Below are 27,113 nucleotides of genomic sequence, written 5' to 3' on the forward strand. Positions count from 1 at the left end.
CGTTACCTGCACGGGGATGCAGGGCAGTGGGGAGGCAGTGGGGGTCCATGCGGGGTACAGGCAGTCCCAGTGTCAGTAGTACTCACTTTGCTCATATGTAATGAGTGCACGTGCATACTAATGAGCCACTCATTACACATGCACAAAGTGAGAACTACTAGGTCTCATCAGGCACTGGGACTGCCAGGAGGCTAAATAACGTTTAAGAGGCATTCCCACTGCCTCTTAAACGTTATTTTAACGTGTAGGACTCTGCTTTAAAAACGGGTTGAAATACCATTTAGCTTTAAACGGTATTTCAACTCTGGCACTTTCCCACTGCAGCCTTAATATGGTAAATTGCGCTGAAAATCGGCAATTTACCGTTTTTTAGCTGCAGTGGGAACGGGGCATTACATATCAAGTTCTGTTATCAGGACTTGTGAAAACAAGAGCACTCAGTGTTATGAATGTGTCGTAGGGTTTGCAGAATAATTTATACATGCACAGTAGCAAATACATGACCAAATGTATGCCAACATTGACTTTATGTTCAATAGGTTTTATTTGCCCCATGTTCTTTTGCTCCATCTTACTGCCCACCTTCCTTTCTTATCAGAAGGGGCAAAATGTGCAGTGGCTGGAACTATTTCAGTAAGACATGATGGCAGGCTATCTGAAGATGTGGAACAGATTTTTACAAAAGCTGTGATGATATCCAGAAAGAATGTGTGATATCCCACATGAAGTATCAGGCGGTGGTGTCTCAGCATTCCTTCATCACTAGCTGCAGTCAGAACCATGTACAGCTGGCATTGGGGATTGTGTCCATATGGATTGATCCTTGTGCAGGGTATAGTACCTGGCAATTTGAATTGTTCTACAGTGCATGAACAACAGTGTCTGGTGCTAAGTCAAGTGGCAGTTAATCATGGGAAGAGATTGAGGTACTGCAGTGCCAGAGTGGACCTGTGTTGCTGAGGGATCCTGTGAGTAGAACCAATGAGGACAGGCATTTGGGAGAGATAAGAGATGGTGATGGGAGTCCTTTCTGTGGGAATGCTCAGATAACAGGAAACAGTTATTAACATACAGTTTAGCATTAGGTTGTGTTATAGGAAAACTGTACCATGTTTTGGATTGAAACTTTCTAGTAAGTCCAAAACCACACCTATTTCACTAGAAAGTGTGCAGGACACAGTTGGTGACTCTTCCTAAAGACGTTGGTACTCCCCAAAAATGTGTAAGTCCTCCAGAAATTCTGAAATCATAGGCAATTCTTATGTTCTGTAAGATGGGTGCTGACTTTTTTAAACACCGAATACCCTATTTTTGAACCTCAGGACTGCTAGAGAAAATCACCTCACATGGATTTCTGAAAAAGAACATAAACATGTATCAATATAAGCAATCAGTGATCAATTATTTTAGTTGCTCATACAAAAGGAATGGGCAAAATTTGGGCATCTTGGAGATGGGCCAGAATGGCACTTTCCAGGTGTGCCTCCCAGCTCAGTCACCCACATATTTAATAACCAGTGAGTTTGAGGCAAAGACATTGTGATGCTGCTGAGCAATTCCTGACTGCTAGATAAGCTACGGTCATGGAGGCTGCACATAAGTAATAATTACCTACTTTGTTTAAGCTGATCAGAGAAATAGAGGAAGGTCCAGGTGGGAAGTGCCATGCGGAGGATATAGAGCTGTGAATTGCATCATTATGATGGGAGAGAGAACTCCAAAAATACTTCCAAGAGTCAGTAGACAGGGAAGACTAAGGACCTGATTCAGACACACTTGCTAAGCAGCATTCTTATGCTGCCTAAAGAGTGAGTAAACGCCGCCTGCCCCCCCCCCCCCTTCCCGCCCGGGTGCCCAGACAAACATCCAGCCCTCCATCAATGCTAGTGCATTCCCACAGTAACATGTGTTGGGAGGTGTTTCTTAGAACATATCCCCTCGCATGCAGCCGAAGGGAAGATAAATCATTCGATGGTTGACGACCACTGAATGATTTCTCTCCCTTTCGGAAATAAAAGTCAGTGAAAAATGAATTTGACTACAGTCGCACTTCACCAAAAAGAGGGCGGGCGCTGATGTCATATGACATTGGCTGCCTGCTTCGAGCAGGGAAAGCCATGCCTGCATTCCCAGGGAACCCCCAGCATTTTCATGGGGATGCCCATAAAGTGAAAAGAAGGGTCACAAGGATGACTACAAGAGAACATACACAAGGTTTTATGAGGGCACGCTTGAAAAATATGTATGGTAAAGAAAAAGTAGGGTTAAAATATAACTTTTAATGTTTAGTTAAGCTAAAACATATAAGTGCATCAATTCACACATAAGACAAACATACCAAACTTTATGTACAGTAAGAATTCTGCAGTCACAATATTGTGGTATCCCAAATAAAGGGGGATATACCCGAAAGAGGCAAAATGATAACAAGAGGTGTATGAAAAGAAGTATAAATATACTTCTTTTTCTGCTACCTGGGCTTATACATTAATCAAGATTTATTAGCCAGAGTACAATGGATATATGCGAAATATACAGGTAGTTCAAGATTAATGATGTCTGACATACACAGCTTAGGTCCATATAGCCTATAATGTAAAGTCCAAAGAATAAAATTACAAAGAGTGCTACTCCCAGTTAGGAATTTAGCTACAATAAATAAAGAATATGTGAGAGAAGAAGTGAATAGATTCCTTGTTTAGACAGCGTGTGCCTCTGCTTTTTTGATAAATTACAACACCAGATATTCCCTGTTGGTCTTCCTCATGGGTACTGATCTGGCCAATCACTGCTTAGCTGCTGAGTTCGAGAAGGGATCCGGCGTCCCAGTTATGTATGGTAGTAATTGACCTCAAGAGCACCTGTGTCAAAAGACGGAAGCCGATGCTGTGGGTGTGTCAGAGACGTCCTGCTGACACGTGTTCCAACAATGCTTTCTCTGACCGCGAAAGCATTGGTGAAACATGTGTCAGCAGAAACACGTGTCAGCAGGACATTTCTGACACACCCCCAGCATCTGCTTCCGTCTCCAGTCCCGGCGATCAGTGGCTGCCCCAGCTAATCTATCAGTGGGTGCCTCTATTGAGCTAAGTACCCCTGGCCCTGCATGCCAGCAGCAGTCATTAGCATCATCACGGCACTGCAATCCCCCGCTTATCAGCGGCCGATCCCGCGCCCTTATTCACCGAACACCGTTAACTATATACTCACTGTCAGCGGCATTTCGGTGAACAGCATCCAGTGGCTGTCCCCGCAACACCACCAGTGGGTGCCGTCATTTGTTACTAGCAATCCCGCCCTGTCCTGTACTCTAGCCACCAGTTACGGACCCCACATACCAGGCAAATATCACCAACCCAGTATATACTCATTTAGTGGCATCGTAGAGTTTAGCTGCAGTGACCTGGTGAATATTATTGTGATAATGTGCATGCCAATACATTTGTCTATTAAATTGAGGTATATTTATACTTCTTTTCATACACCGCTTGTTATCATTTCGCCTCTTTTGGGTATATACCCCTTTAGTTGGGATACCACAATATGGTGACTGCCGAATTCTTACTGTACATAAAGTTTGGTATGTTTGCCTTATGTGTGAATTGACACGCTTATTTATTTTAGCTTAACTAAACATTAAAAGTTATATTTTAACCTTACTTTTTCTTTACTATACATATTTTTCAAGCGTGCCTCAAAAAAACTTGTGTATGTTCTCTTGTAGTCATCCTCGTGACCCTTCTTTTCAGTTCTAGCGCTGACCATCTTATTGTCAGCACCACCAGCCAGGCACCACTAGAAATCCTAGCAGAGGCGGTACTGATGTTGGTCATATCTATCTTTCGACTTCAGACATAACCTATTACCATTTTTGCCTGTGCCAACCCTTCCTATTATTGTCCTATTAAAGCCTTGGGCATTACCCTCCATCTGTCAACCCTAGTAAATGATTTAGGTACAATTACTACATTATTTGCTCCCTGTTTTCTGATCTTTTCTCCCTCTTGTGTTCCCCTTTCCAGTCTGGTTTTGTCATTAAAAAATGAAACAAAATTGATGATTATTTATATATGTCGGTGTATTTTCTCATGTCCTTGTATTAATAGCTATCTCTGCTTTCTCTGTGAAATCAGCTATCTCTGCTTGTCTACGGTTGTCTAATGTATATACTGGACAAACACATTGGATAGTACTTGTTTTACTACTGGTTTGTTCCAATAGTGAAATTGAAGTGTTACTATATTTCACTATTCTGATTCATGTGAAAAAATGTCCATCTTTAAAATAAAGAATTTATTAAAATGTATAAAAATATTATATTCTTACAAATACTTTAACAGGAAAATTCTGGGATAATTTTCATGGGGCGTGCGGGGGTTGCGGTGTGGTGGCGTTGGTTTTTGAACTTGGTCTACATCATTTGCCATAGGGTGTAACAGCTGTAAGGGAACCCAGACTCTTTAAAAACCCATGCACAGACTCAGGGGGTTATTCTGATTCACTCGGAAAGGCACAATCACTCTCAGATGGACAAAACCATGGGGGTTATTCTAGTTCACTCTTTCTGACAAATTCCTTCTTAGATGGACAAAACCATGTGCACTGCAGGTGGGGCAGATGTAACTTGTGCAGAGAGAATTCAATTTGGGTGGGGTTTTACTTCAAAGTGAGATCTATATTGCAGTGTAAAAATAAAGCAGTCAGTATTTTCCCTGCACAGAAACAAAATAACTCACCCATATCTAATTATCTCTGCACAAGTTACATCTGCCCCCCTGCAGTGCACATGGTTTTTGCCATCTTAGAAGGAATCTGTCAGAAAGAGTGAACTAGAATAACCCCCCATGTGCACTGCAGGTGAGGCTGATGTAACATGTGCATAAAGAGTTAGATTTGGGTGGGGTTTGTTCTTCAAACTTATATCTATAATGCAGTGTAAAAATAAAGCAGCCAGTATTACATCAGTCCCACCTGCAGTGCATATGGTTTTGTCCATTAGAGAGTGATTGTGCCTTTCCGAGTGAATCAGAATAACCCCCTCAGTTCTGCATGCTTTTAACAAGTACATTCACTCATTTAATTAACAAGCACATTCACTCTCTGTCAGTGCTAGGTAATGGTGTCATTTGACAAGGCTACAGCTTGATGTCTGCCATTATACTCTGCAAAGCCATGCCTCTACTAACAGGAGACAAAATGTTTAGCCACAGATAGATTTCCTTTCAATCATTAAGAAGAGCCAGATCACAAACACGGAAGTCTGTAAACGTGAGAGCACAGATTAAAGGATTATCAAACGGATCTGTTATCAAGACTGTTAACTTGGACTAGTCTTAATCTGTTGGTAATAAAAAAAAAAAAAAAAACGCACAGATGGGACCAAAAAAATAAAAAAAAATTAACTGACCATAACTTGCCCCATTGTATTTCTCACAATCTCTAATTACAGCAACACACAAGAATAAGAGATTTACGGGCAGGTGATGGGATAGGAGAGAAACCTGTTTGACTTAAACAGCACAGGATCCCTCACCATCAAGGCTGATGTACATCAGCCTGACAGCTAATTAGGGTAGACATGAATTTTTCCAATGTAACAGATGTTTGCTAATCAGGCCAGATTTGGAGCCCTTGCGCCAGAAACATTTCATGCACAATTTAACTATCTAAAAGGAATAAACTACTTAATGCATTGTACTGGAGACACAGCTGTTTCACAATCAGAAAATTTGCTGTCAAAGATGTTCCCTTTAAAACTGACATGTTTTTATATAACTCTGATGGGGTGTTTATAATGTATTAATAGTTGTCAGCAAGTGCTTCTGTCATCATGAAGAAATTAAATATTTCTGAAGGTATATTAAAAGAACCACACTCATTTCTATTCTGAAATCTGTTTAGATGATTTAACTGTATGGCATAAAGGGGATTTCAAAGGCGTAAGACTTTTTTTTATTTTTTTATTATTCTTAAGATAAATTCTTGATGACTGTGAAATACTAAACAATAGCTAACAATGGGAAGCTTTTAGGCAAACACAAATAGAAATGTATTTATGAATTTATTACTATGCTGTGGGGAATAACAAAACATTAAAAACAGTTTTGTGTTGTACGGAATGTTTTGTAGTAATTGTAGTTCTGACTTTATATACTATTTAGTTTTCCATTCAGTACAACACATTAAGACTAATGATCCACTTTTAAAAATAATATTTTCAAAAAGTTGAAGACTTTAAAGGATAAAGACTTCCAACATAAGGGTGGGTGCATATTAGGGCGACATATGATCATCCTAGATGATCGGGTCAAATTCTCTCCAACCCGGACCAGCAGAGACTAGCCGTACACACTAGCTGGTTTAATGAAAGGCATCTTGTTCTGTCCTTAATTACACTGCACCAGGTGACATGCATTATTTTCTGGTTAGCCTTGCGGCACAGCCAATCAGAATATGTTGCATGCGACCATAGGAGCATGCACTCATGGACACACATTAAGGGATATCGACGACTATGACAAATGATGTGATATTGGCCTACTGTATATCCAAACTTAACAATTGTTTTAATGATGCATGAACATGGCTAGGAAAAAGTTTAAGATAGTCCCCATGGTGGCACAGTGGTTAGCATTGCTGCCTCACAACGTTGGGTCATGGGCAGTGGTGGCTGCAGCTCTGACCACGCATTCCATGCTAGTTACCACATACGTACATGCAATGTTGTATATGCTGCCACTGCATCTGGAACACAGCATTCAGCTCCACTCCTTCTTCCTCTATAAGCCTGCTCCTAGTCTCCCATTGGCTAGTTTCACAGGAGTTTGGGGTGAGTTTTTAGAGGAAAGACAAGCTGAGTGCTGCGTCTGGAGTGCAACTGTGGCTCAGTGAAACACAGTGCTGCTGACCCCTGGGTAAGGCAGCCAACATACAACTTTACATGTATGCTTATTTGTGTTAACCCCCCACCAGTCCTGGAGCCCTAGGCTGCAGCCTAATCAGCCTAGTGGTTAATCAGGCACTGATCACCTCTCTGGGCTTCTAGAGAAAATACTTTAAAAGTAAGAAACTACGAATTCAACAAGTTGTTGACATGTTCTTGATGTTGACAATAACCAAGTTGAGACTGATGTCATTTTAACATTGTTCAAATGACAGCACTCTGCATTTAGTCTAAATCTATCTTTAGTAATAAAGCTAACACTAAACCTAACCATAACACTAATGCTAACCATAACACTAATGCTAACCATAACACTAAGGCTAGTCCTAACTCTAACCCTAACCTGAATTCTAACCATAACACTAATGCTAACCATAACACTAATGCTAACCATAACACTAACCCTAATGCTGTGTACATGAAAAGGAGACACTGCTACGGGGCGGAGGGGGAGCGCAGCAGCAGCAGACGCTGCTGCTGTCACTTTGATGGGAGGAGGGAGGGAGCAGCGGCACGGGGCTGGAGAGATCAACGCTGATCACAGCGATCGCCGGGGAAAGCCGCTGGTCGCAGGAGCATGCTCCTGCGACCAGCGACCATTAGGCAGTGCACACGGGAGCGCGCAGCTGGCTCAGCGACCATATTCCCAGCAATTTTACATGAAATTGCACCCGTATGTACTCACCTTAACACTAACCTAAATGCTAACAGGGCCGGCGCCACCACTAGGCAAATCTAGGCATTTGCCTAGGGCCCCAGCCACTGGAGGGCGGCACTTCGCCCCTCGCCTCTCGCATGGAGGCTGCAGTGGTGTCCGTGCCGGGTATCTGCGGCGCTGTGTGATCTGGCGGCGGGGTCCCTGCAGTGATGCGCGCTATCCGGCAGCCAGGCGGCGTCGCGGGAAGCACTGCTGGGTTTGAGATTCAGCCAATCAGCGTGCGGCGAGTTTTCAAACCCATCACCGCTTCCCGCGCCGCCGCCTGGCTGCCGGATAGCACGCATCACTGCAGGGACCCCGCCGCCAGATCACACTGCGCCGCAGGTACCCCCCCCCCCCCGTAGGCACCGGGGCGCCTCACCCCCCATCGCCTGGGGCTCTCCGGTGCCTTGCACCGGCCCTGAATGCTAACCATAACACTAATGATAGCCCTAACTCTAACACTGGGGCAGATGTATTAAGCTTTAACAAGAGATAAATCCAAGGGTGATAAAGGAGAGATAAACGTCCAGCCAATCACCTGCTAACTGCCATGTTACAGGCTGTTTTTGAAAAAAGTCAGGAAGGAGCTGATTGGCTGGACGTTTATCTCTCCTTTTCACCCTTGCGTTTATCTCTTGTTAAGGCTTAATACATCTGCCCCACTAACACTAACCATAACACTAATGCTAGCCCTAACTCTAACCATAACACAAATCCTAATGCTCCTAATGCTAACCATAACACAAATGCTAACCCTAACACTAATGCTAGCCCTAACGCTAAACCTAACACTAACCCTAATGCTACCCATAGCACTAATGCAAGCCCTAGCTCTAACACTATACCTAACATTAACCGTAACATACTTCCTAGTGACAATATGCAAATAGCCAAAACTCAGAAGTGACTTACAGTATTTTGAACAGAGTTTACTGATAAAGTGCATTGTAATATAATGCTCAGATATGACTGTTACCCTGTAATATGCTATTTGCCACATTTATTGCATTGGTTACGGTTCAGCTTGCATTAGCTTTGCATTTTATGGATTAAGTTTGATATTTGTCAAATAATATACATAGCTGAAATATTCTAACCTATCAAATGTTGCATAACACGTGCTCCTTATTGGAAGGGTGGAGTATGTCACCACAATACACTCATGATGATATCCATGAGCAGCCTACTCTGAACAAGCTTAGTTCATTTATTATGTAATGATGCGGGTCAGTGACTGCATCTATGTGTCAGTGGCTCTTAGTTATCGCCATATCTACTCCCACTACTGTATGACAACCTCACACTCATGTCTTTATATCAAGGAGGGATGGAAATAAAAATGATAAGAGACCACGTTTATAAAATGTTTTTTTTTTTTTTTTTCTGGGCTTTTGGAATCAGGGCTAAAAGGAGGTTGTATATTCTTGTGACATCACAGTTAGGTACATCCTGCCATTACTGTAGGATTCCCATTCGTTAGTTTTCTATCATAATTTTGTATCAAATGCACCATTGTTTTATGTACCATGGGTGACATTTTAGGCATTTTATCTAAACTCCTATAAAAACTGCATTATTATTTTAATGTGCAGATTTTATTGTGCTTTTATGGAAAAGGGAAGGTGCCAATTTCTATGGTAAGACCAATGATGGCATATAAGGACATATGAGGACATATGGCATATAAGCAGGCACAGATGATAAAAGGTTGCCTCAGGTTGGTGGTCAAGGACAAAAATCAAGTTAATAGGCAAAATGAATGCTAGTGGCTGCAATCATAAAACATGTGGACAGAGACTAAGCACAATAAAAAATAATGATAAAAAAGTTTTAGGCCAGCGTGGAAAAAATGCAACGTGAAATATCCATATTTGGTGTGAAAACTCTTTGGGCGAGATGTACTAAGCTGCAAAAATGTATAAAATGGAGAGTGATAAACCACCAGCCAACTAGCTCCTATTGGTCCACTGTTGCAACCACATTGTCTGAAAACAAACCTCAGCTTATTATGAGTATCCCCTGCAGAGTGTCAAGTACCTTTAACCAATGGGGTGCAGGTAAAAAAAAAGATGGACCCCTAGTCCCTGTGGAGCCACTAGGGGGTGCAGGCATGGTGTCACCAGACCTGTATATTGCTGCCGCACAGCACATCCGCCCGTACACCCCCCCCCCCCTGCAGCCCACCGCGACCATTCTACGGCCACGTGAGCGGCTGAGTGCATCCCAACTGAACACCAGCTGCGCTGACTCCGCTCATTACCCTAATGCTCTCCACGTTATGGCCATCGGCCGCGGCTCCCCTGTGACAGCGCTGCGGCACCCCAGGGAGCCATGGCGCACAGTTTGGGAACCACTGGTATAAAGTGTTATACCTCTCTCACCAAATAACCTGGGTCGACGTGCGGTGTGAAAGGGCGTTTCCAAATTATCCGGCTCAAGCAACCTGGCATTCTGACCCAGGTTAAAAGAAAGGTTAATCCCAGGTCGGACGGGTAACCAGGGTCGAGCGACTCGGGTCCCATTCACACTGTATTGCCGGGTCCCTCTGGGAGACTATCATCGTAAATGTTGGTCGCTCCCTGGACAAACCCATTGTCTAAATCCTGGGTGCGACCCGGTATTTGCAATGTGAAAGGGGTAGAATATTCCTGCTGGCCCTGGAGAGTGCTGCTGGGTATGCAGGCCACATGCCGTTATCTGTCCCCCTTCCATGGGTTACAGTATAAATGGTAGACAATGTCTAGGTCGACAGTCATTAAGTCGACCACTAATAGTTGACAGTGACTAGGTCAACACCTTGAAATACCCAGTGACAGCATACCCTCCCAGGGTAGTGGAGGAATGGAGGAAAAAAGACAATTTGTGATACGTTTTGCTGCTATGGCTTATAACAGCCTGAACATAGCACAAGGTGCACTGACTCATACAGTATGTGACACAGCCTCATTAAATACAGGTTTTACCTCATGATATCCATTTTTATATCAGCATTTTTCAAAATAGAAGGTAGAAGTTCATGTGACCCGGATATCACAGTTTTCTAGTGTTCTGTTTCATATCTGTAAGAGCCAAGCACTGTGGAGAGCACGTCAGTCTGTATGGGTTCACCTTTATTTCTGAGAACTGTTACTACAGATCTTTTTACACAAACTGCAGGTGTCCTTTGCAAAGCATAATGTGCCGGGACAGTCAGAGGTTTATCAGGTTGCAATGAAACTAAGGACAGGCCTAACAACAATAATACATGCACAGAGGCCCTTATTCTGGTTCACTCACAAAGGCAAATTCCTTCTCAAATGGAGAAAACCATGTGCACTGCAGGTGGGGCAGATGTTACATGTGCAGAGAGAATTAGATGGTACTTATATGTTAGTTGGGCGCCCATTATAGTTACTAAGCTCATACCCCCACTATCCATGTTGGCAAGGAGTTGATTTTATATAGTGTGGCGAGCGTATTGATCCACCGTGCCCGAAGTGTGGCGAGCGGACGCGGAAAACTAAGCAAAAAGATTAGTGGGCGCCCAACTAACATATAAGTACCAATTAGATTTGGGTGACTTATTTTGCTTCTGTGCAGGGAAAATACTGACTGCTTTATTTTTACACTGCAATATAGAGCTCACTTTATAGTAAAACCCCACCCAAATTTAATTTTCTCTGCACAAATTACATCTGCCCCACCTGCATTGCACATGGTTTTGTCCAAGTGAGAAGGAATTTGCCTCTGAGTAGAAAATTTTATTTACTTAAACAAATATATACCATATGTTTTTGCAATATGTTGTAGCCATGCGAGGGGACACTAAGATGGTGACTATGTTGACATTCGGGATAAAAAAAATGAAGAACTAATGCTTTCATAGGGCGGGATGTACTAACATCCGCAGCCAAGCTCCGCCCCCTTTTGCCGCCCATCGCCTACATAATTATCGCATATGCTCTAACATTAGCGATAAGAGCTGTCCTTTGCGGCGAGAGTCAGCGGGTCCTTTCTATGGGGCATCCCCAGATATTTCTGGCGATGCCCCGTCGCGGTAACCCGGCGGGGGATGTTTAGAGCATCCCAAAATGCGGTAAAAACCCGATAACGGGGATTTTACCGCATTTTTAGTTTAGAGAATCTCCCCCATAGACCTTCCAACCATGTTGACCTTAGCCAAGTTGACCTATTTCACGTGTCCATCTAAGCAATGTCGACCTTCAGTGGTCAACCCCATGCATGTTGACCTAATATTGGTCAACCTGACAACCCTACCCCATATTAGTTACTAATATGATGAGTCTATGGGGGTATTTTACCATTGTTAGGTCAGTGGTTTGTTCTGCATTGCTGCAAAACATTGCCTAACATTGTTGGAGAGGGACTGACGGCAATATGACACTCTAAGGATCCCTCTCCAAAGAAAAGTCGTAGTTAACATCCACGTAGACTATGACTGGCACAGTGCCCGATGTGTGGTGAATAAAGCAAGCATTCAAGGGTACACATTTCCACTAATTTGGCATTGATGGGATGAAATATTCGAAATGACACAGTACCCCCGAAAAAAACTGTGTATTAAACATACCTCACAACTTTCTGGTGTTGCAAGGAGGGACAATGGCATGCGCCATGATGAAATGAGGGGACGTGGCGTAACTATAGGCCCGCAGCCCCCGCGGTGGTGGGGAGGCCCTGCAGGACTATTATTAGTTACTCACTGCCAAGTTCTGCTGCCAGCGCCTGTGCCGGGTCCCAGCTCTCCCGGCTACTGCTGCACCCGCAGTGCTGCTAATACAAAAAGAGACACTCGGAAAATGGCTGCCCCCATACTGCAGACAGTTTTTCGTCTGCTGTATGGGGGCAGCCATTTTCCAAGTGTCACTTCTCAGTACTAGCAGCAGCAGCCGGGAGAACTGGGACCAGGCGCACACGGTCGGATGCGGCAGGAGGTAAACCCCCCCCCCTGCCGCCGCACAACACCCCCCGCACCCCGGCTCCCCTCCGCTCTCCCCTACACACTGACTGGCAGCACAGGTAACGGCCGCACGGGGGTGGCGGGGGGGGGGGGCGGAGGGGATTTGATTACCCTAGGGGGGGCGCCCCCCTGCATTTTCGGCGAGGAGGCGCAGAATTATTAGTTACGCCACTGGACGTGGCTTACCGCAAAAGGGGGCGTGGCCTATAATTGCATCGTCACACGAGGCCACGCCCCGTTTAGATGCTGTGGAGGCATGGCAGAGAGGCACTAGCCATGCCCCCAGCGTCTCTAACTGAGGGAATGTGCACAGCGTCTATTTAGCGCTGGTCGGCAATTTACAGGGGAGACTCCCAACTGACACCCCCCACCGCGGGACACTGCCGGCTGCGGGAGTGACGCGGGAACGTCCCAGAAAACCGGAACAGTTGGGAGGTATGTATTACCTATTTTTGTGTTGACGTGTCAACCTTTTGGTCCTGCGCCCTTGCCTGCTGTGAAGTGAGTGACAGTCTGCAGCTGTTTGAGGGTGGGAAAAGGCGTTGATGTTTCACAAAATGGAGGAATGTCACCTCTGTTTTGTGATAGTGCCAAGCCAAGAGTTTCACACTCTGCCATTACATTCCAGGTTTTAAGGATATCTATACTTGAGCCTAGTAAGTTAAATCAAATTGACTTACAGTCTAATTAAATCTCCTTAGCATAAGCATGGCTAGCCTTAAAACCTGGACTGTACTAATAACTATCTGGTTAAAGCGAAGACTTATAGGGTGAGATTTACTATGTGGCAGGTTTGCTGAGATATAGCAACTGAAGGGACATGCAGGCTGCATCTTAATGGCAGTGTATACAGTACCTAAACATAGCATTTACTAAAACTTAATTTGATCTTCTAAAACAGGGGTGGGGAACCTCCAGCCCTCCAGCTGATGTTGAACTACACATCCCAGCATGCCCCGCTACAGTTTTGTTTGGCCATGCTAAAACTGTTGCATGGCATGCTGGGATGTGTAGCTCAACAGCTGGAGGGCTGAGGGTTCCCCATTCCTGTTCTAAAAGAACCTGCTATACATCCCCTTTGGTTTCTAAACCCCTATCCTGCCACAAATCCACTGAAAACCTGCTGTTTTTTTTAAAGGCTTATACAATTTGAAAAATCACCTTTTTTATTTAAGTTGTCAATTTCAGAGGAAATGGTTTGTCACATTGATAATTACTGGAAATGTCACAGAGATACAAATCTTAAAAAATTAGCTGGGGTGTCTGACATTTTTTATTAGTTGAAAAGGTGAGTTTAGGAGAGTCAAGTTTGACCATATTCTAGCCGGATACAAATGGTTTATTCAAGCTCACACTTATACTTGTTCATTTTTTTAATTGTAAAAATTGAGTGGTGAACAACATTTTGAAGGCAATGTTAATAGTTTGAATATCAAACTAATTTTTATTATTCAAATTTTGTTGCTTAGTTTAAAAAAAAATAAAAAACACAGATACTAGAAAGCAAATGGCAATCCTTAAACTCAACTGATGAATGAAAATGTTTCACCTTGACTGTGACAATATTTGCAAATGGCAATTCAGCAAATATTAGTTGCAAATTTGTAATTGTACCAGAAAGCAATGGTATTTTGAACCAGTTAATGTTTTGAGAATTACTAGCAAAATACAATAGGTGTGGCTGTGGAGACTACTATGAGATCACAATAAGAAAAAGTTCTTTACAATGACAATGAAATACCAATGCATGTCCAACCCTGTCCTCTCACACTCTAACAATTTATGACTTCTTGGGGTTTGTGAGCATCAAATTTTAAATCTAAGACACTTGTTCCCCAACTAAATCTTCTAGAAGTCACCCACTGCCTGAGTTACACTGCTACCAATCATCACCACCAGGGCCAGCATCAGAAATCCTGGACCTCTGTATACTGATATTTCTGGGGGCCCTCATCCCCAGCTTACATATAATGTCCCCTGCAATGCTCACTCACCGCACTGGCAGGGCCAAGTTCCACCGCTGCTGCTGGTAACTGCGAAGGTTGGAGAGCTTCTCCCGCCCCTCTGGCAGATTTTTCACATATGGCGACGGCTGGTGAGCCAATCAATGCTCGCAGCCCAACAGCCAATCCCTACGGCTGCCAATACGCAAGCTCTGATTGGCTGGCGACCGGCACCACATTTGATATGACCACCAGGTGCCAATGGGGTGGGAGAAGCCTGTGCTCCTCTACATAGAAGCACCACAGAGGGCAATATTGGCAGGGCCATTTGTGCATTTGACCATGCCAGTGAAGCCACTGTGGCAGAGCAGATGGCAAGGCAGCTTGCTTGCAGTGAGCAGGCGGCCTGGAGCACAGAGCAAACAGCCGAGCGGCCAGAGGTAGAGACAAATGGCGAAGCGCCGGTGGCACAGAACAGATGGCCAAGGGGTCGGGGCACAGAACAGAAGACTGAGTGGCTGGGGGAAACACAATACTGAATACAACATGACTGCTGTCGCAGCCATGCTTTTGGGCCTCTCAGATTGTGCGGGTCCATCACAGCTGTCTCCTTTGACCCCCCTGGTCACCGCTAACAGCGTTACAAGCCACAGGTATGGATAACCATATATTTATATTTTATAACGCCAACTCTAACTTTTAAAGACACCACTATGGCCCGTATTCAGTGTGGCTGGCGAGGGGGTTAAATGGCGTGGAACGCAGAAAACCATGCTGTTTAACCTCCACGCCGGCCACTCCGGGGGAATCCTCACTGCCATAGGAAGGTGAGGATTCCCCCAAACAACGAGGCTCGCAGCTAATGCAGGGACCCTGCTGCATTCAGCCACGAGTCTCACTGTTTTAGCGGATGCATACTCCGATTCCCCCTTGCTTCAAAAATGGAGTGAGGGGTCAGTTGAATTCTGACCCTGCTCACTGTGACAGCGAGCAGGCAGTGCTGCTCGCTGTCACAGCTCGCCAGCAGCACTGAATACACCCCATTATCTTTCAGATTTTGGAATATTAACAAAAAAATATATATTATCCATTTGTACCAAATTTTAGACTTAAAATCACAATAGTTAATGAAATTAACAAAGTTCTTAAACTGTAGACATATAAGTCAAGAGGAATTGAAAACAGCTTACTCTTGTGACCTAAAACTTTAAATCAGATTCCCAGGATCAATGATCTTAAGGCTTTAATTTGCTGATCATTACTGCTAGGTAGCACTCCCGGTAAAAAAGACCCAGTGATTCTGTCATTGCTATCTACCTCCTCAGTGACATCCAGAGTCTAGCACAGTGAAATCTCTATTTCCATGTGGGTAGTGGAACATTTGACCCTCCAGATGCAGTGGATGTGACCTGTACATCTGTGTAGGTCATAGCTACGGCATTTTTAGGGATATAAAATAAATCTATTATTTTCCCAGAGGGTATATACGGATGCTAAATATGTCACTTCAAAAGTACGTAACTAAAATATAATTTATTTATTATTTATTAACAGTTTCTTTTATAGCACACACATATTCTGCAGCGTTTTACAGAGAATATTTGAACATTCACATCAGTCCCTGCTCCAGTGGAGCTTACAATCTATGTTCTCTACCACATATACACGCACACACAGACATTCTAAGGTTAATTTGTTGGAAGCCAATTAGCCTACCAGTATATTTTTGGCTGTGGGAGGAAACTGGAGTACCCAGAGGAAACCGACGCAAGTACGGCGAGAATATACAAACTCTGCACAGTTAGGGCACGCACCAAAGGGCAGTTTAAATTGAAAAACAATAAACAAACAAAGACTTGAGCATCATATTATCGACAACAGCATGAACAGATTTCATTTCATTGTCTACACATGTAAACATAAATATGCAAATTCAACAATGGATTTTTCCTTAATGACCACCAATGATACTACTGACAGTCCTGACAGAAGACACTGATTACAATATATTTGTATTGGAGGTTCTACGGCTATTACCTCACCTGCGCCTTTTATTTCCTATGAGGCATACAGTTGCAAAACTAAATCTTTCAACGTTGCTTCTTTTATCTGATGTAGTGGATGACAGGTAATCTAGCTGAAAGTTCCTACAATTGCACTAGGAGAAAAACAGTGCCTGATGAAATCTGAGCAGTTATCACACTAACCATCACCTGTCAAGCCTCCTGCTTCAATTTAAGGGTACATCAATTTTCTGAAGAGGAAATCAAGGGCAGAGAATAAAAGCGCTACAGATAAACACTGACAAAGGCCCTTTCTGCTTTATTTTTTATTTATGATGAGATGTACTATCATAGGTTGCTCTCTGAGGTTTTATCAACTGTCCTGATACATCCTAGATAGCTCCAAATCCTTTGGCCATTGATGAAGTGCTAAGACTCGCACTTACTGAAAAGGGCACAAGATTTCTAACTGAAAATTACTTTCACTAAATACCACCAAGATATTGAAGGCAGAGAGCAGGGAGATGGAACAAATGACAGCTGCATATAACAATGAACCTCCCTGTTCTCGGAGATGGCAGACAAGACTGATTAGGCTAAAAACATGAAATAATGTTTTCTCAAAGCCACAGAGCATATTGTGCAAAGTGTCAGGTTTAAAATGAAAGGGGAAAAAAAAAAAAGAATTTATGTGTTCTTTGTAATAAAATGCAGCTAGGCTGCATATTGTTTATCCATCACTGGTTTATATTTTTGTTCCTTTTTCAGGTACTTTTGGATGGAAATTGTTTATGTATTTTTAGGGTATAAGGACCCAATTTCATATATAAATTTATCACATTTCCGGGATGCATTTGTGAGTTTCCTTTTATCAGTATATAATACAAAAAAAGAAATGAAACAAAAAAATATACTTTGTCACATTCAACATTGTGCATGATAGGAGGAAAGCACTGGAGGCGATAAACCGGGAGGGATAGCCAAGCTCCCGGTCAGTATGTATATATTATATACAGTATGGAAGAATGGGTAAGCCTATCAGCACTGGAGGCGATAAACTGGGAGGGATAGCCAAGCTCCCGATCAGTATGTATATATTATATACAGTATGGAAGAATGGGTAAGCCTATCAGCACTGGAGGCGATAAACTGGGAGGGATAGCCAAGCTCCCGGTCAGTATGTATATATTATATACAGTATGGAAGAATGGGTAACCCTATCAGCACTGGAGGCGATAAACTGGGAGGGATGGCCAAGCTCCTGGTCAGTATGTATATATTATATACAGTATGGAAGAATGGGTAAGCCTATCAGCACTGGAGGCGATAATCTGGGAGGGATATCCCAGCTCCTGGTCAGTATGTATATATTATATACAGTATGGAAGAATGGGTAAGCCTATCAGCACTGGAGGTGATACACTGGGAGGGATATCCAAGCACCTGCTCAGTATGTATATATTATATACAGTATGGAAGAATGGGTAAGCCTATCAGCACTGGAGGTGATAAACTGGGAGGGATAGCCAAGCTCCCGGTCAGTATGTATATATTATATACAGTATGGAAGAATGGGTAAGCTTATCAGCACTGGAGGCAATAATCTGGGAGGGATATCCCAGCTCACGGTCAGTATGTATATATTATATACAGTATGGAAGAATGGGTAAGCCTATCAGCACTGGAGGTGATAAACTGGGAGGGATATCCAAGCTCACGCTCAGTATGTATATATTATGTACAGTATGGAAGAATGGGTAAGCCTATCAGCACTGGAGGCGATAATCTGGGAGGGATATTGAAGCTCCCGCTCAGTATGTAGATATAAATCATGGCTCCTGACTGATAAGACACCAATTCAGTTAGAAGCCAAGTTTACTTTTAGCCATATCCTAGCTGTATTTTCTAATTTACTCTCTTGACTGTCAGTACTGATGGACCTTTTCTTTTCATCATTACATTTTTATTAAATATTTAATAGAAGAAAATATAGGGTGTAGAAAAAACCAAGGATAAGAAAATAGGGATAAAGGTGGGCAAATAGCATTGGTAGAAGATTCAATACATATTAGACACTTTGGGCAATATACCTGATTTCTATTGAAAACGTGGTTCCTCTTTAAAACACACAGGTTTCACTAGGGTTCCAAATAACTGACAATGTCTAGTCAGACACTCAATAGGTCGACACCAAAAGTTAGACATTGACAAAAGTCAGACATACGCTGCCCATACACGGTCCGTTGTGGACCGGCTCCGTTCTGTACTATGCGATACGCGCTCCCGCGCACCACATAGTACGGTACAAAAAGTATGTGCTGCACATCGAATCGGATCGCATTGCATGAACACTGCATGCACAAGGCATGCGATCCGATGCGATGTGTGCGCCCGATCTGACTGAGACACGCGTGCATCTCACAGGCACACGCGTCTCAGTTTCCCGTCGGTGGGGGGATGGGAACCCTGTCTGTCTCCCCTTCAGGGAGATGGACAGGGTTAGAGGGGGGTGTGGCGAGGCAGCGGGGACCTGGTGCGACCGTCGGTGAGGCGGCGGGGACCCGGGGGGAGCCCCGTTGTAAGGCGACGTGCGTGCATCTCGTGCACGCGCGTCCCCTTACCGCGGCTGGCGGGGGATGGCGGATAACGAATCTTCCGCCATCCCCTGCAAGATCAAGAACTGCTCTATCTGTTTTTAAGTCCCAAACGGATCCGATAAACGGACCGTGTATGGGCAGCTTAACACATGTCTAACATTGTCAATGTCTAACTAATGCATGTCTAACTTTTGTCAATGTCTAACTAATGGATGTCTAACTTTGTCAATGTCTAACTAATGCACGTCTAACTTTTGTCAATGTCTAAGTAATGCACATCTAACTTTTGTCAATGTCTAACTAATGCACGTCTAACTTTTGTCAATGTCTAACTAATACATGTCTAACTTTTGTCAATGTCTAACAAACGCATGTCTAACTTTTGTCAATGTCTAATTAATGCACATCTAACTTTTGGTGTCAACCTATCGACTGTCTGACTAGATATTGTGTGTGAGCTATACCACGCCCTTTCACTAAACCATTGTGTTTTCAGTAGAAGAGAGGTCTTTTTTGGATTGCCTGAAAAAAAAAATACAAGAGAAACATCAGGAAACACGAATAACATTCCATGTTTTTTGTTCCCAATGTTTATTTTTCTTTAATTGAATTCTCCCAGCTGTCTTACTTAGTAAATATGCATACATAATTATACACATGCTGGGGAGGGTGCACCAAATTACTGCCTTGCCTCAGGTGACAAAATTCCTAGTTTCTGCCAAGAGGAAGCTAACACAAATTGCTGTTGGAGTTTTTCAAAACAATGAAAAGGAGTTAGGAGAAAACATATTCTTTAGAAAGTCAGCTGGACAGATTTAAGTTCAGCATAAGTTTGGCCACTGAGAGGTTACTGGTCAGTAAAACTAGATGTGGACATGAGGCCAGGCCAGTGGCATAACTAGAGATTTTGCACCCCCCTGCCAAAAAAAATTCTGCCCTCCCTCCAATATATACTCCAGGGGCAATATATATATATTCCTACCTGGAATCTATAACTTTCAGGTAGCAATATGCACTACCCTGTGGGACCTCTAGCATCTATCCATCTGTTCAGTACAACCTCTAGCACCTGACTTCTCCAAGGCGGTGACCATTTTTGAAAGGAACATTCTCAGCAGAATCATATGGATGGCCAGACCATTGGAATTTGCAGAGACCATGCACCCCCACATCACCAGCTCCCCCAAGCTGCCGATTGGGCTGCAGTGCCATTGTTACGTCACTGGGCCAGGCAGGTATCAGATTTGTAAGGAAGCAGACAGAGTTTAAGTTATTCTTAAAGGATGACCAGATTTGTTGTAGGGTCCAAAATAAGTCCCCCAATAAGGGCTCTTAGTCACGTACTTCTAATACACTTTTGCAAAGTAAATATATATGAAAAATGTAACATATCTGACAAACACAAAATAACGCTAGACCACTTTTTTGACTGATTGTACTGACTCTACCAGATCGAAGTGTCAAAACATTCAAATCGCCAGCCAAGGTTTGCCATATTCCAGGAGATTTTCACATGTGCCTGGTAAGAGAGGGTGTCACCATTTGGAGACTGCACAAGTGCCCTCTGCTCTTTTGAACCAACTCTCCTTTTCTCAGGCTGACTTTGTGTGTGTCCTCTAGTCCTGGTGCAAGTTTGGGTGCATTATGACAATGTTGCTTGATAGATTTGCACGTTACACTCATAGAAATCAATTTGGTGCCTTGACAACATGTACAAACACATTTTGCATGTACACTAAAGTTGCATTTTTACATTTAACTCAAGCTCTTTATGTATGTTCATTATCCAGAGATGTATGCATTTCTCAATAAATGTCATTCTGCAATTGGATTTGTACTAGTAGTAGACAGTTGTGTGCAATACACAACCCGGAAATGCTCTGCAAAATTAAGAACATGTAATATATTCAGAAAATAGCACACAAATTGTGTAACTAAGTTCACACCACACATTAAGTATAATTACACACACCATTACCTGTCTTGTTTCTTACTAGTCTTTGCCTTAGGCTAGCTGCACTTCCAGTATTACTAGAAAGCATATACACTTTTTTTGGCTATCACTGTTATCGTCCTCAGGTTTTGATTTGTTAACTTAACATTTCTCTTCGTTCTCACATCTGCTGTGCTGGAAATTGCAACTCACTTCCATGGACAGAGTCTTATTAGTCTAACTGAGATAGCTTTTCAATCAAGGCTGTCAACCGATATCTTTGGACACCCAAGAGAAATGGTCTCAGTCTAGGTTTTAACAAATCCAAATAAGAACCAATTTATCAACCTAGCATGTTGCAGACTCTTATAAGAATGTACGAAGCCTAATGGGCCCTACACATGTAACGACCCTGCTGAGCACTGCTAGATCGCTTAGAATGCACAGCAAGATCGCTCAGCACACAGCGATATGCCAGCGCTGTGTGCTGAGTGATCTGTCAGGGCCAGTGTTCTCCGGTGAGAACACTGGACCTGCCTGGTGATTAGAGATTGATATCCAGCATGCTGGATATTAATCATCGGGGCGATAGTGACACGTTGGGCTGCACATCGCTATCGCTCCTACACACGGGCCCTTATTCTGGTTGACACGCAAAGCTGCGAAATTCACAGCTTTGTGTGTCATCTATGCACCGCCCGCACGAACGCCCACCCCTGCTTGCACGCCGATTATCCATAAACATCCATTCGCAGCCTTACATGCGGGGACAAAATCATTCAACGTTCGGCGACCATTTTGCAAGCACTCACATATCTAAGTTGTATCTTATATCTGCGGGCACCCTGTATGGGAAGAGGGAAGGCAGTTGACATCCACTGCCTGCCCCTCATATCACCTGCACATTTACATAGGAACGCCCAGCATTTTAATGGGGACGTCCATGAATTGCTCTGCTTTGCCATGGATACAGCCCCTGGCTGCCGCCCCACAGCCCCCGCCCACACTGCTAGGTGCGAACGGGACGGAGAATAAGCAATTTGCCGCGCCCATCCGCACAAAGTGGCTGCACATGAGCATAAAGCTTTATGCACAAGTGCAGTTGCTGACCCTGTGCAAATGCTCAGGGGACCGAATGGATAAGAATAAGCCCCATGGAGCATTTTATAAACAATGTAGTTAAATTAAGTAAGATCTCTCAGAAATGGTCTGATATCGCTACTTGTATAGGCCCCATTAGAGATTTATATAATTACCAAAGATTTTAACAACACATGGCATTTTCTGCCCCAGGCCCATTTAACCCTTAGGGCAGGGGTTCCCAAACTTTTTTGAATCACGGCGCCCTAGGCCAAATGCTTCTTATAAATTATTAAATGAAGTGCATTGTGTGTATATGTCACAGTTGTCTGGTGAGGGACAGGATTTGCTTCTGTTTGTCCACATATATTATGATTGGCAGCCACAAGCACTGGTTTTGCCTGGTACATTGACCATAAGTAATAGGAATTGATCTTGGTTCACCAACCCAAGGCACCCCTGCAAGTGTCCTGAGGCACCCCAGGGTGCCTAGGCACACAGTTTGGGAACCACTGCCTTAACTGGTCATTCTTATTGACTTTAGGGGTCATATTGATTGAGTTTGGCCCCATCCTGAAGTGTGTGTCACTGCTCATGTGCATTGTCTATTATGCACATGTGCAGTTTCCCTTTGCGAATGACTTTGGCGACTTGCATAGTCGCCGAGTCCTTCTCAAACATCGGGTGAGTCGGGGTCAGATGGCGGCAGGAGAGGGGATTGCCCATGGGAATGTTCAGTGCTCCCATGGCTAAGCGGGTGGGACGATGTCTGCCAGGGGCAGACGGCTGATGTCAAAGTACGTCATCCGCCCACCCCATTGTTGCCCCGGCGCTCGCAAATAAAAGTCAGTTCCCAATGACTTTTAGTATCCCAATTGCACACTGAGTGAGAAATATCTACATAATAATCAGATAATACAGAGATCCATCAAACTATTTCTCCTGTAGCATATACATGCATAGTTACGCATTCCCTGACATGTTAACGAAAGGAATCGGTGGCGGGGCATATTTGGCGGGCTGGTGGGCGGCTTCTCCGGTGCTCAGTAAGCTGCGAGCTTTGCAGTTTACCAAGTCAATCCAGCCCTAGGCAAACAAAGCAATTGCCTAGGGATCTAATGGTGAGAGAAGAGAGCATGCAAGGCACTGAATGAGGAGGTACCTCACCCTTGATATGTCTTTTTGTCGAATTCAACCTTGGCTCAAAGGATTCCCTGGCTCAAGCATCTTATATAATTTCTTGTTTTGAAAGAAGAGTCATTTTACGAATGAAGTCTATTGCCTTGCTTTGATATCCCAGGTATCCTCAGATAAATAAATGTTGCTATTTATACTCCATTATTCTGAAGACCAATATTAGGTTACATGTCAATGCCCATTTGATCTCTAATTACATTTCTCATGGATAATAAGTGCCCTTTTGGAGCATTATATGAAAAGTCAAAAGAACAACAGGAAGCCATGCTGATTCTGAATCGTAATACAAGTGTTGGTCCTAATATTCCCAATAAGATTGCAATACTGGCGGTTAAGCAAGTAAAGAACTGAAATGAAAGTCACAACCCCAATGTAATAGGCTTAAGGCATAACATTCTTAACTTAACTTTTTACAGCAATTTCACAATTAACACCTCTTTGAAGCAAGTTTTGTTTCCAGGAAAATGTCTTTCTCTGTTTGTTGACTGTGATTAGCATCTTTCAATACATGTTGAATTAAGTACAAATTATCTTCATTACAATGCAAATAATAATTTTCCTTTTTTATACAACAATAATTGGCATCATTCATCAGTGAGAATCAATGTGCTAATCAAGTAAGAAATCATAATGTCGCTTCATTGCATGAGGTTTCGAACTAATATCAGCTTTTTATAAATTGTATGTACTGTATACAGGGTAGGAGCAGAGTAATCAGCATGCTGAAGGCAGCATTTCACTGTCACAAAACTGTAACAAATGCTTTTTATTCAATGAACCGTTACAGCTCATACACACCAGGCATTTTGAAAACATGTTAAGAATAAAGAACGCTACATTTTGGGGTTTATTCTAGTTCATTCTTTCTGACAAAATCCTTCTTAGATGGACAAAACCATGTGCACTGCAGGGGGGCAGATGTAACATGTGCAGATAGAATTAGATTTGGGTGAGTTATTTTGTTTCTGTGCAGGGAAAATACTGACTGCTTTATTTTACACTGCAATATAGATCTCACTTTGAAGAAAAACCCCTCCCAAATCTAATTCTCTCTGCACAAGTTACATCTGCCCCACCCGCAGTGCACATGGTTTTGTCCAGCTAAGAAGGATTTTGTCAGAAAGAATGAACTAGAATAACCCCCTTTGTCTCTGGGGAGGAGATGTGTCAAGCCTTGGATAAAGATAAAGTTGAGAGAGAGATGAAGTAAAAGCCAATCCCTCCTAACTGCCAAGCAACACCGGTAAAAAGACAGCTAGCAGCTGATTGGTTGAAACATCTCCCCCAGAGTGTTAAGGTCTCCATACACTTGTGCGATTTAGGACGACCTCACCCGATTCCAATGGATCGGGCCGAGAAATCGAGTGAAATCGTCCCAATTCGGATGTTTTGACATCCGATCTGAGTTCCAGTGCGCATTGGATCGGAGTCAGGGAGACCATAAGATGGGTCTGAATTAAACCCACCAGCTCTATGTGCTTTTTAGCACCTGCACTGTATCGGATCCAATCAGATCTGTAGGTTTGTGTGGCCATCCATTCATTTGAACATTAACTTCCAAGGCAGTTCCCCTGGGGGGCAGATTTTAAATTAGATAAATCGCATGCAATTTATTGCATGTAAAAAATGGCACATCAAGTGTCAAATCATACGTGAGCCTTCACATGCCTAGTGAGAAATCCGGCACTGCCGGGTGCTGCCAGGGAAGTTGATCGGGACAAGTCAGACAAGTGTATGGGGGCCTTTAAGCTTATTTTTAAAGTATCTGTGGAATGTAGTGTAATGTGTACCAAAGGCTCTTTCCAGTAGACCCATATGAAGTTGTACTGATTGTTAATGTAAATTTACTTGGAGGTACATATACTTAAGCTTCTAAAAATGCGAATAAGTGGTGTTGCCTATAGCAACCAATCAGATTCTGTCTGTCATTTTCTAAGTACAGAAATTGGTTGCTCTGGGCAATATAACCTCCTTTAATTTTTTGAAGCTTTAGTAAATGTACCCCTTAGAACATGGGAGGAACTTTACATGACTTTAACAGCAAGCATTGTGCACTTGATTTCCAAGTCTGTGTATAAGACTTTAGACATAATTATAGATGGCAGATACAACTATGTTATTTTGATATCATGAGCAAGATAGATATTAATAAATGTGTGTGAGTCACGTGCAGCCTTCTACAGGCGACCCAAAAATAGATCAAAATGTTCTTGTCTTGAAAACATGAAATTACAGCACCTACACTATTGTATCTCCACTTGTTGCCATCTTAAATCAATGAGAATAAGAACAATTACAAGCAATTTAAAAGGCTTTCACTTTTTGATAGAGCTGTAAAGCTACACAACAATCTACATTTTACTAACCTGTTGATTAACTTATTCACCATAACTATTTACAGAACCAAATAATCTATTTAATTTATCACTTTAAAAATGGCAGCTGTGCCCTAATTAAAAGTGTGGCTTTTCCCAAATTGTCCTACCCCCTTCAAATGCTTCCTATTGGTTTTTCATCATCTGATGTAAAAACCTGTATGAAGCTTTTTATTAATTTTCTTTGGAAAGGGGGCCATCCCCGCATAGCTAAGGCAAAACTGCAATTGCCAAGAAAACATGGAGGGTTCGATCTCCCAGATATAACATTTACCAAAGCTATCCATTTCCGCTATACAGGTCGAGTATCCCGTATCCGAATATCCGTTATCCGAATTATTCCGAAATACGGACATTCCAGAAAGTGAAAAAAAATTTTTTTTTTGCTAAAAACTCACTGGGGACATTTGTAACAGCATCACTGGGGACATGATATGTAACTGGCACTATATATGTACAAGAAAATGATTGCTTGGCATTCAAATTCAGTGCTGAGATAGTACACACATTTTGTTTCACGTTTTGAAACCTTGTTTTTTGAACAAATAAAATATATTTGTGTGTATTTTATGTGGTAATAAAATATATTTGTGTGTATATTATGTGTTTATACAGCATAAATGCAAGATACTTCAAAATACATCATTGAAATATTAAAATATTCCGAAATACGGAATAATCCGTTATCCAAAATTCTCCTGGTCCCGAGCATTTTGGATACGGGATACTCAACCTGTATAAGTACCTGGTTATTAAATAAAGAAACTTATTCACAGGCACCTACTGAATTAGCCATGTTCACACCTTATTCTTTTTCTGCGATTCTTCACTGCCCTAAGAACCTAATTCCTGACTATGTAATTCACAATATATTGTTTCATGACACATACATGAATTGGAGAGTCATTTGTAAAAGCTTAGGTAGACCATACACTACCTCTACTTATGTTCCATTTGTGGGTAATCCATTATTTATACCTGGACTAGAAAACCCTATCTTTAAACACTGGCATGATAAAGGTATAGCCAAAGTGAACGACATTTGTAACCCAGGAGGCATAATACTCCCGTTTCAATCCCTTCATGATAAGTGTGACATTCCACATACACAGTTCTTCATGTTTCTCCAAGTTAGACATTTTGCTTGCTATATTATTGACTCACTGACCATCACTCCTAATTCCGACCCTATACATAAATTGTTATCTTATATCTTAATACATCCTTATAAGACTAAATATCTTAGTCTCGACCTGGTTGACAATTCCGCTCCACGTATATGGAAACAAACTGTGTCTACCTGGACAGTTGATATCCCCTCTTTAAATACAGTAGATGATCTAGTGAAACATTTCAACTCAACTTTAAGGTTTCTCCGTAGT

General features: G+C 42.7%; 1 long non-coding RNA gene across 1 annotated transcript in view; it reads right to left on the bottom strand.

The window, feature by feature from the left end:
- Positions 1-608: 608 nt before the first annotated feature.
- The window catches only part of LOC146079719 (uncharacterized), a 177,415-nt gene continuing 150,910 nt past the window's right edge, over positions 609-27,113 (bottom strand). Inside the window, exon 3 of the long non-coding RNA XR_014474716.1 lies at positions 609-1,354. This is a non-coding gene — a long non-coding RNA (uncharacterized LOC146079719). The remainder of the gene's footprint in view (positions 1,355-27,113) is intronic.

The sequence above is a fragment of the Crinia signifera genome, chromosome 5 (genome assembly GCF_055691185.1).
Source record: "Crinia signifera chromosome 5, ASM5569118v1, whole genome shotgun sequence".
NCBI lineage: Eukaryota > Metazoa > Chordata > Amphibia > Anura > Myobatrachidae > Crinia > Crinia signifera.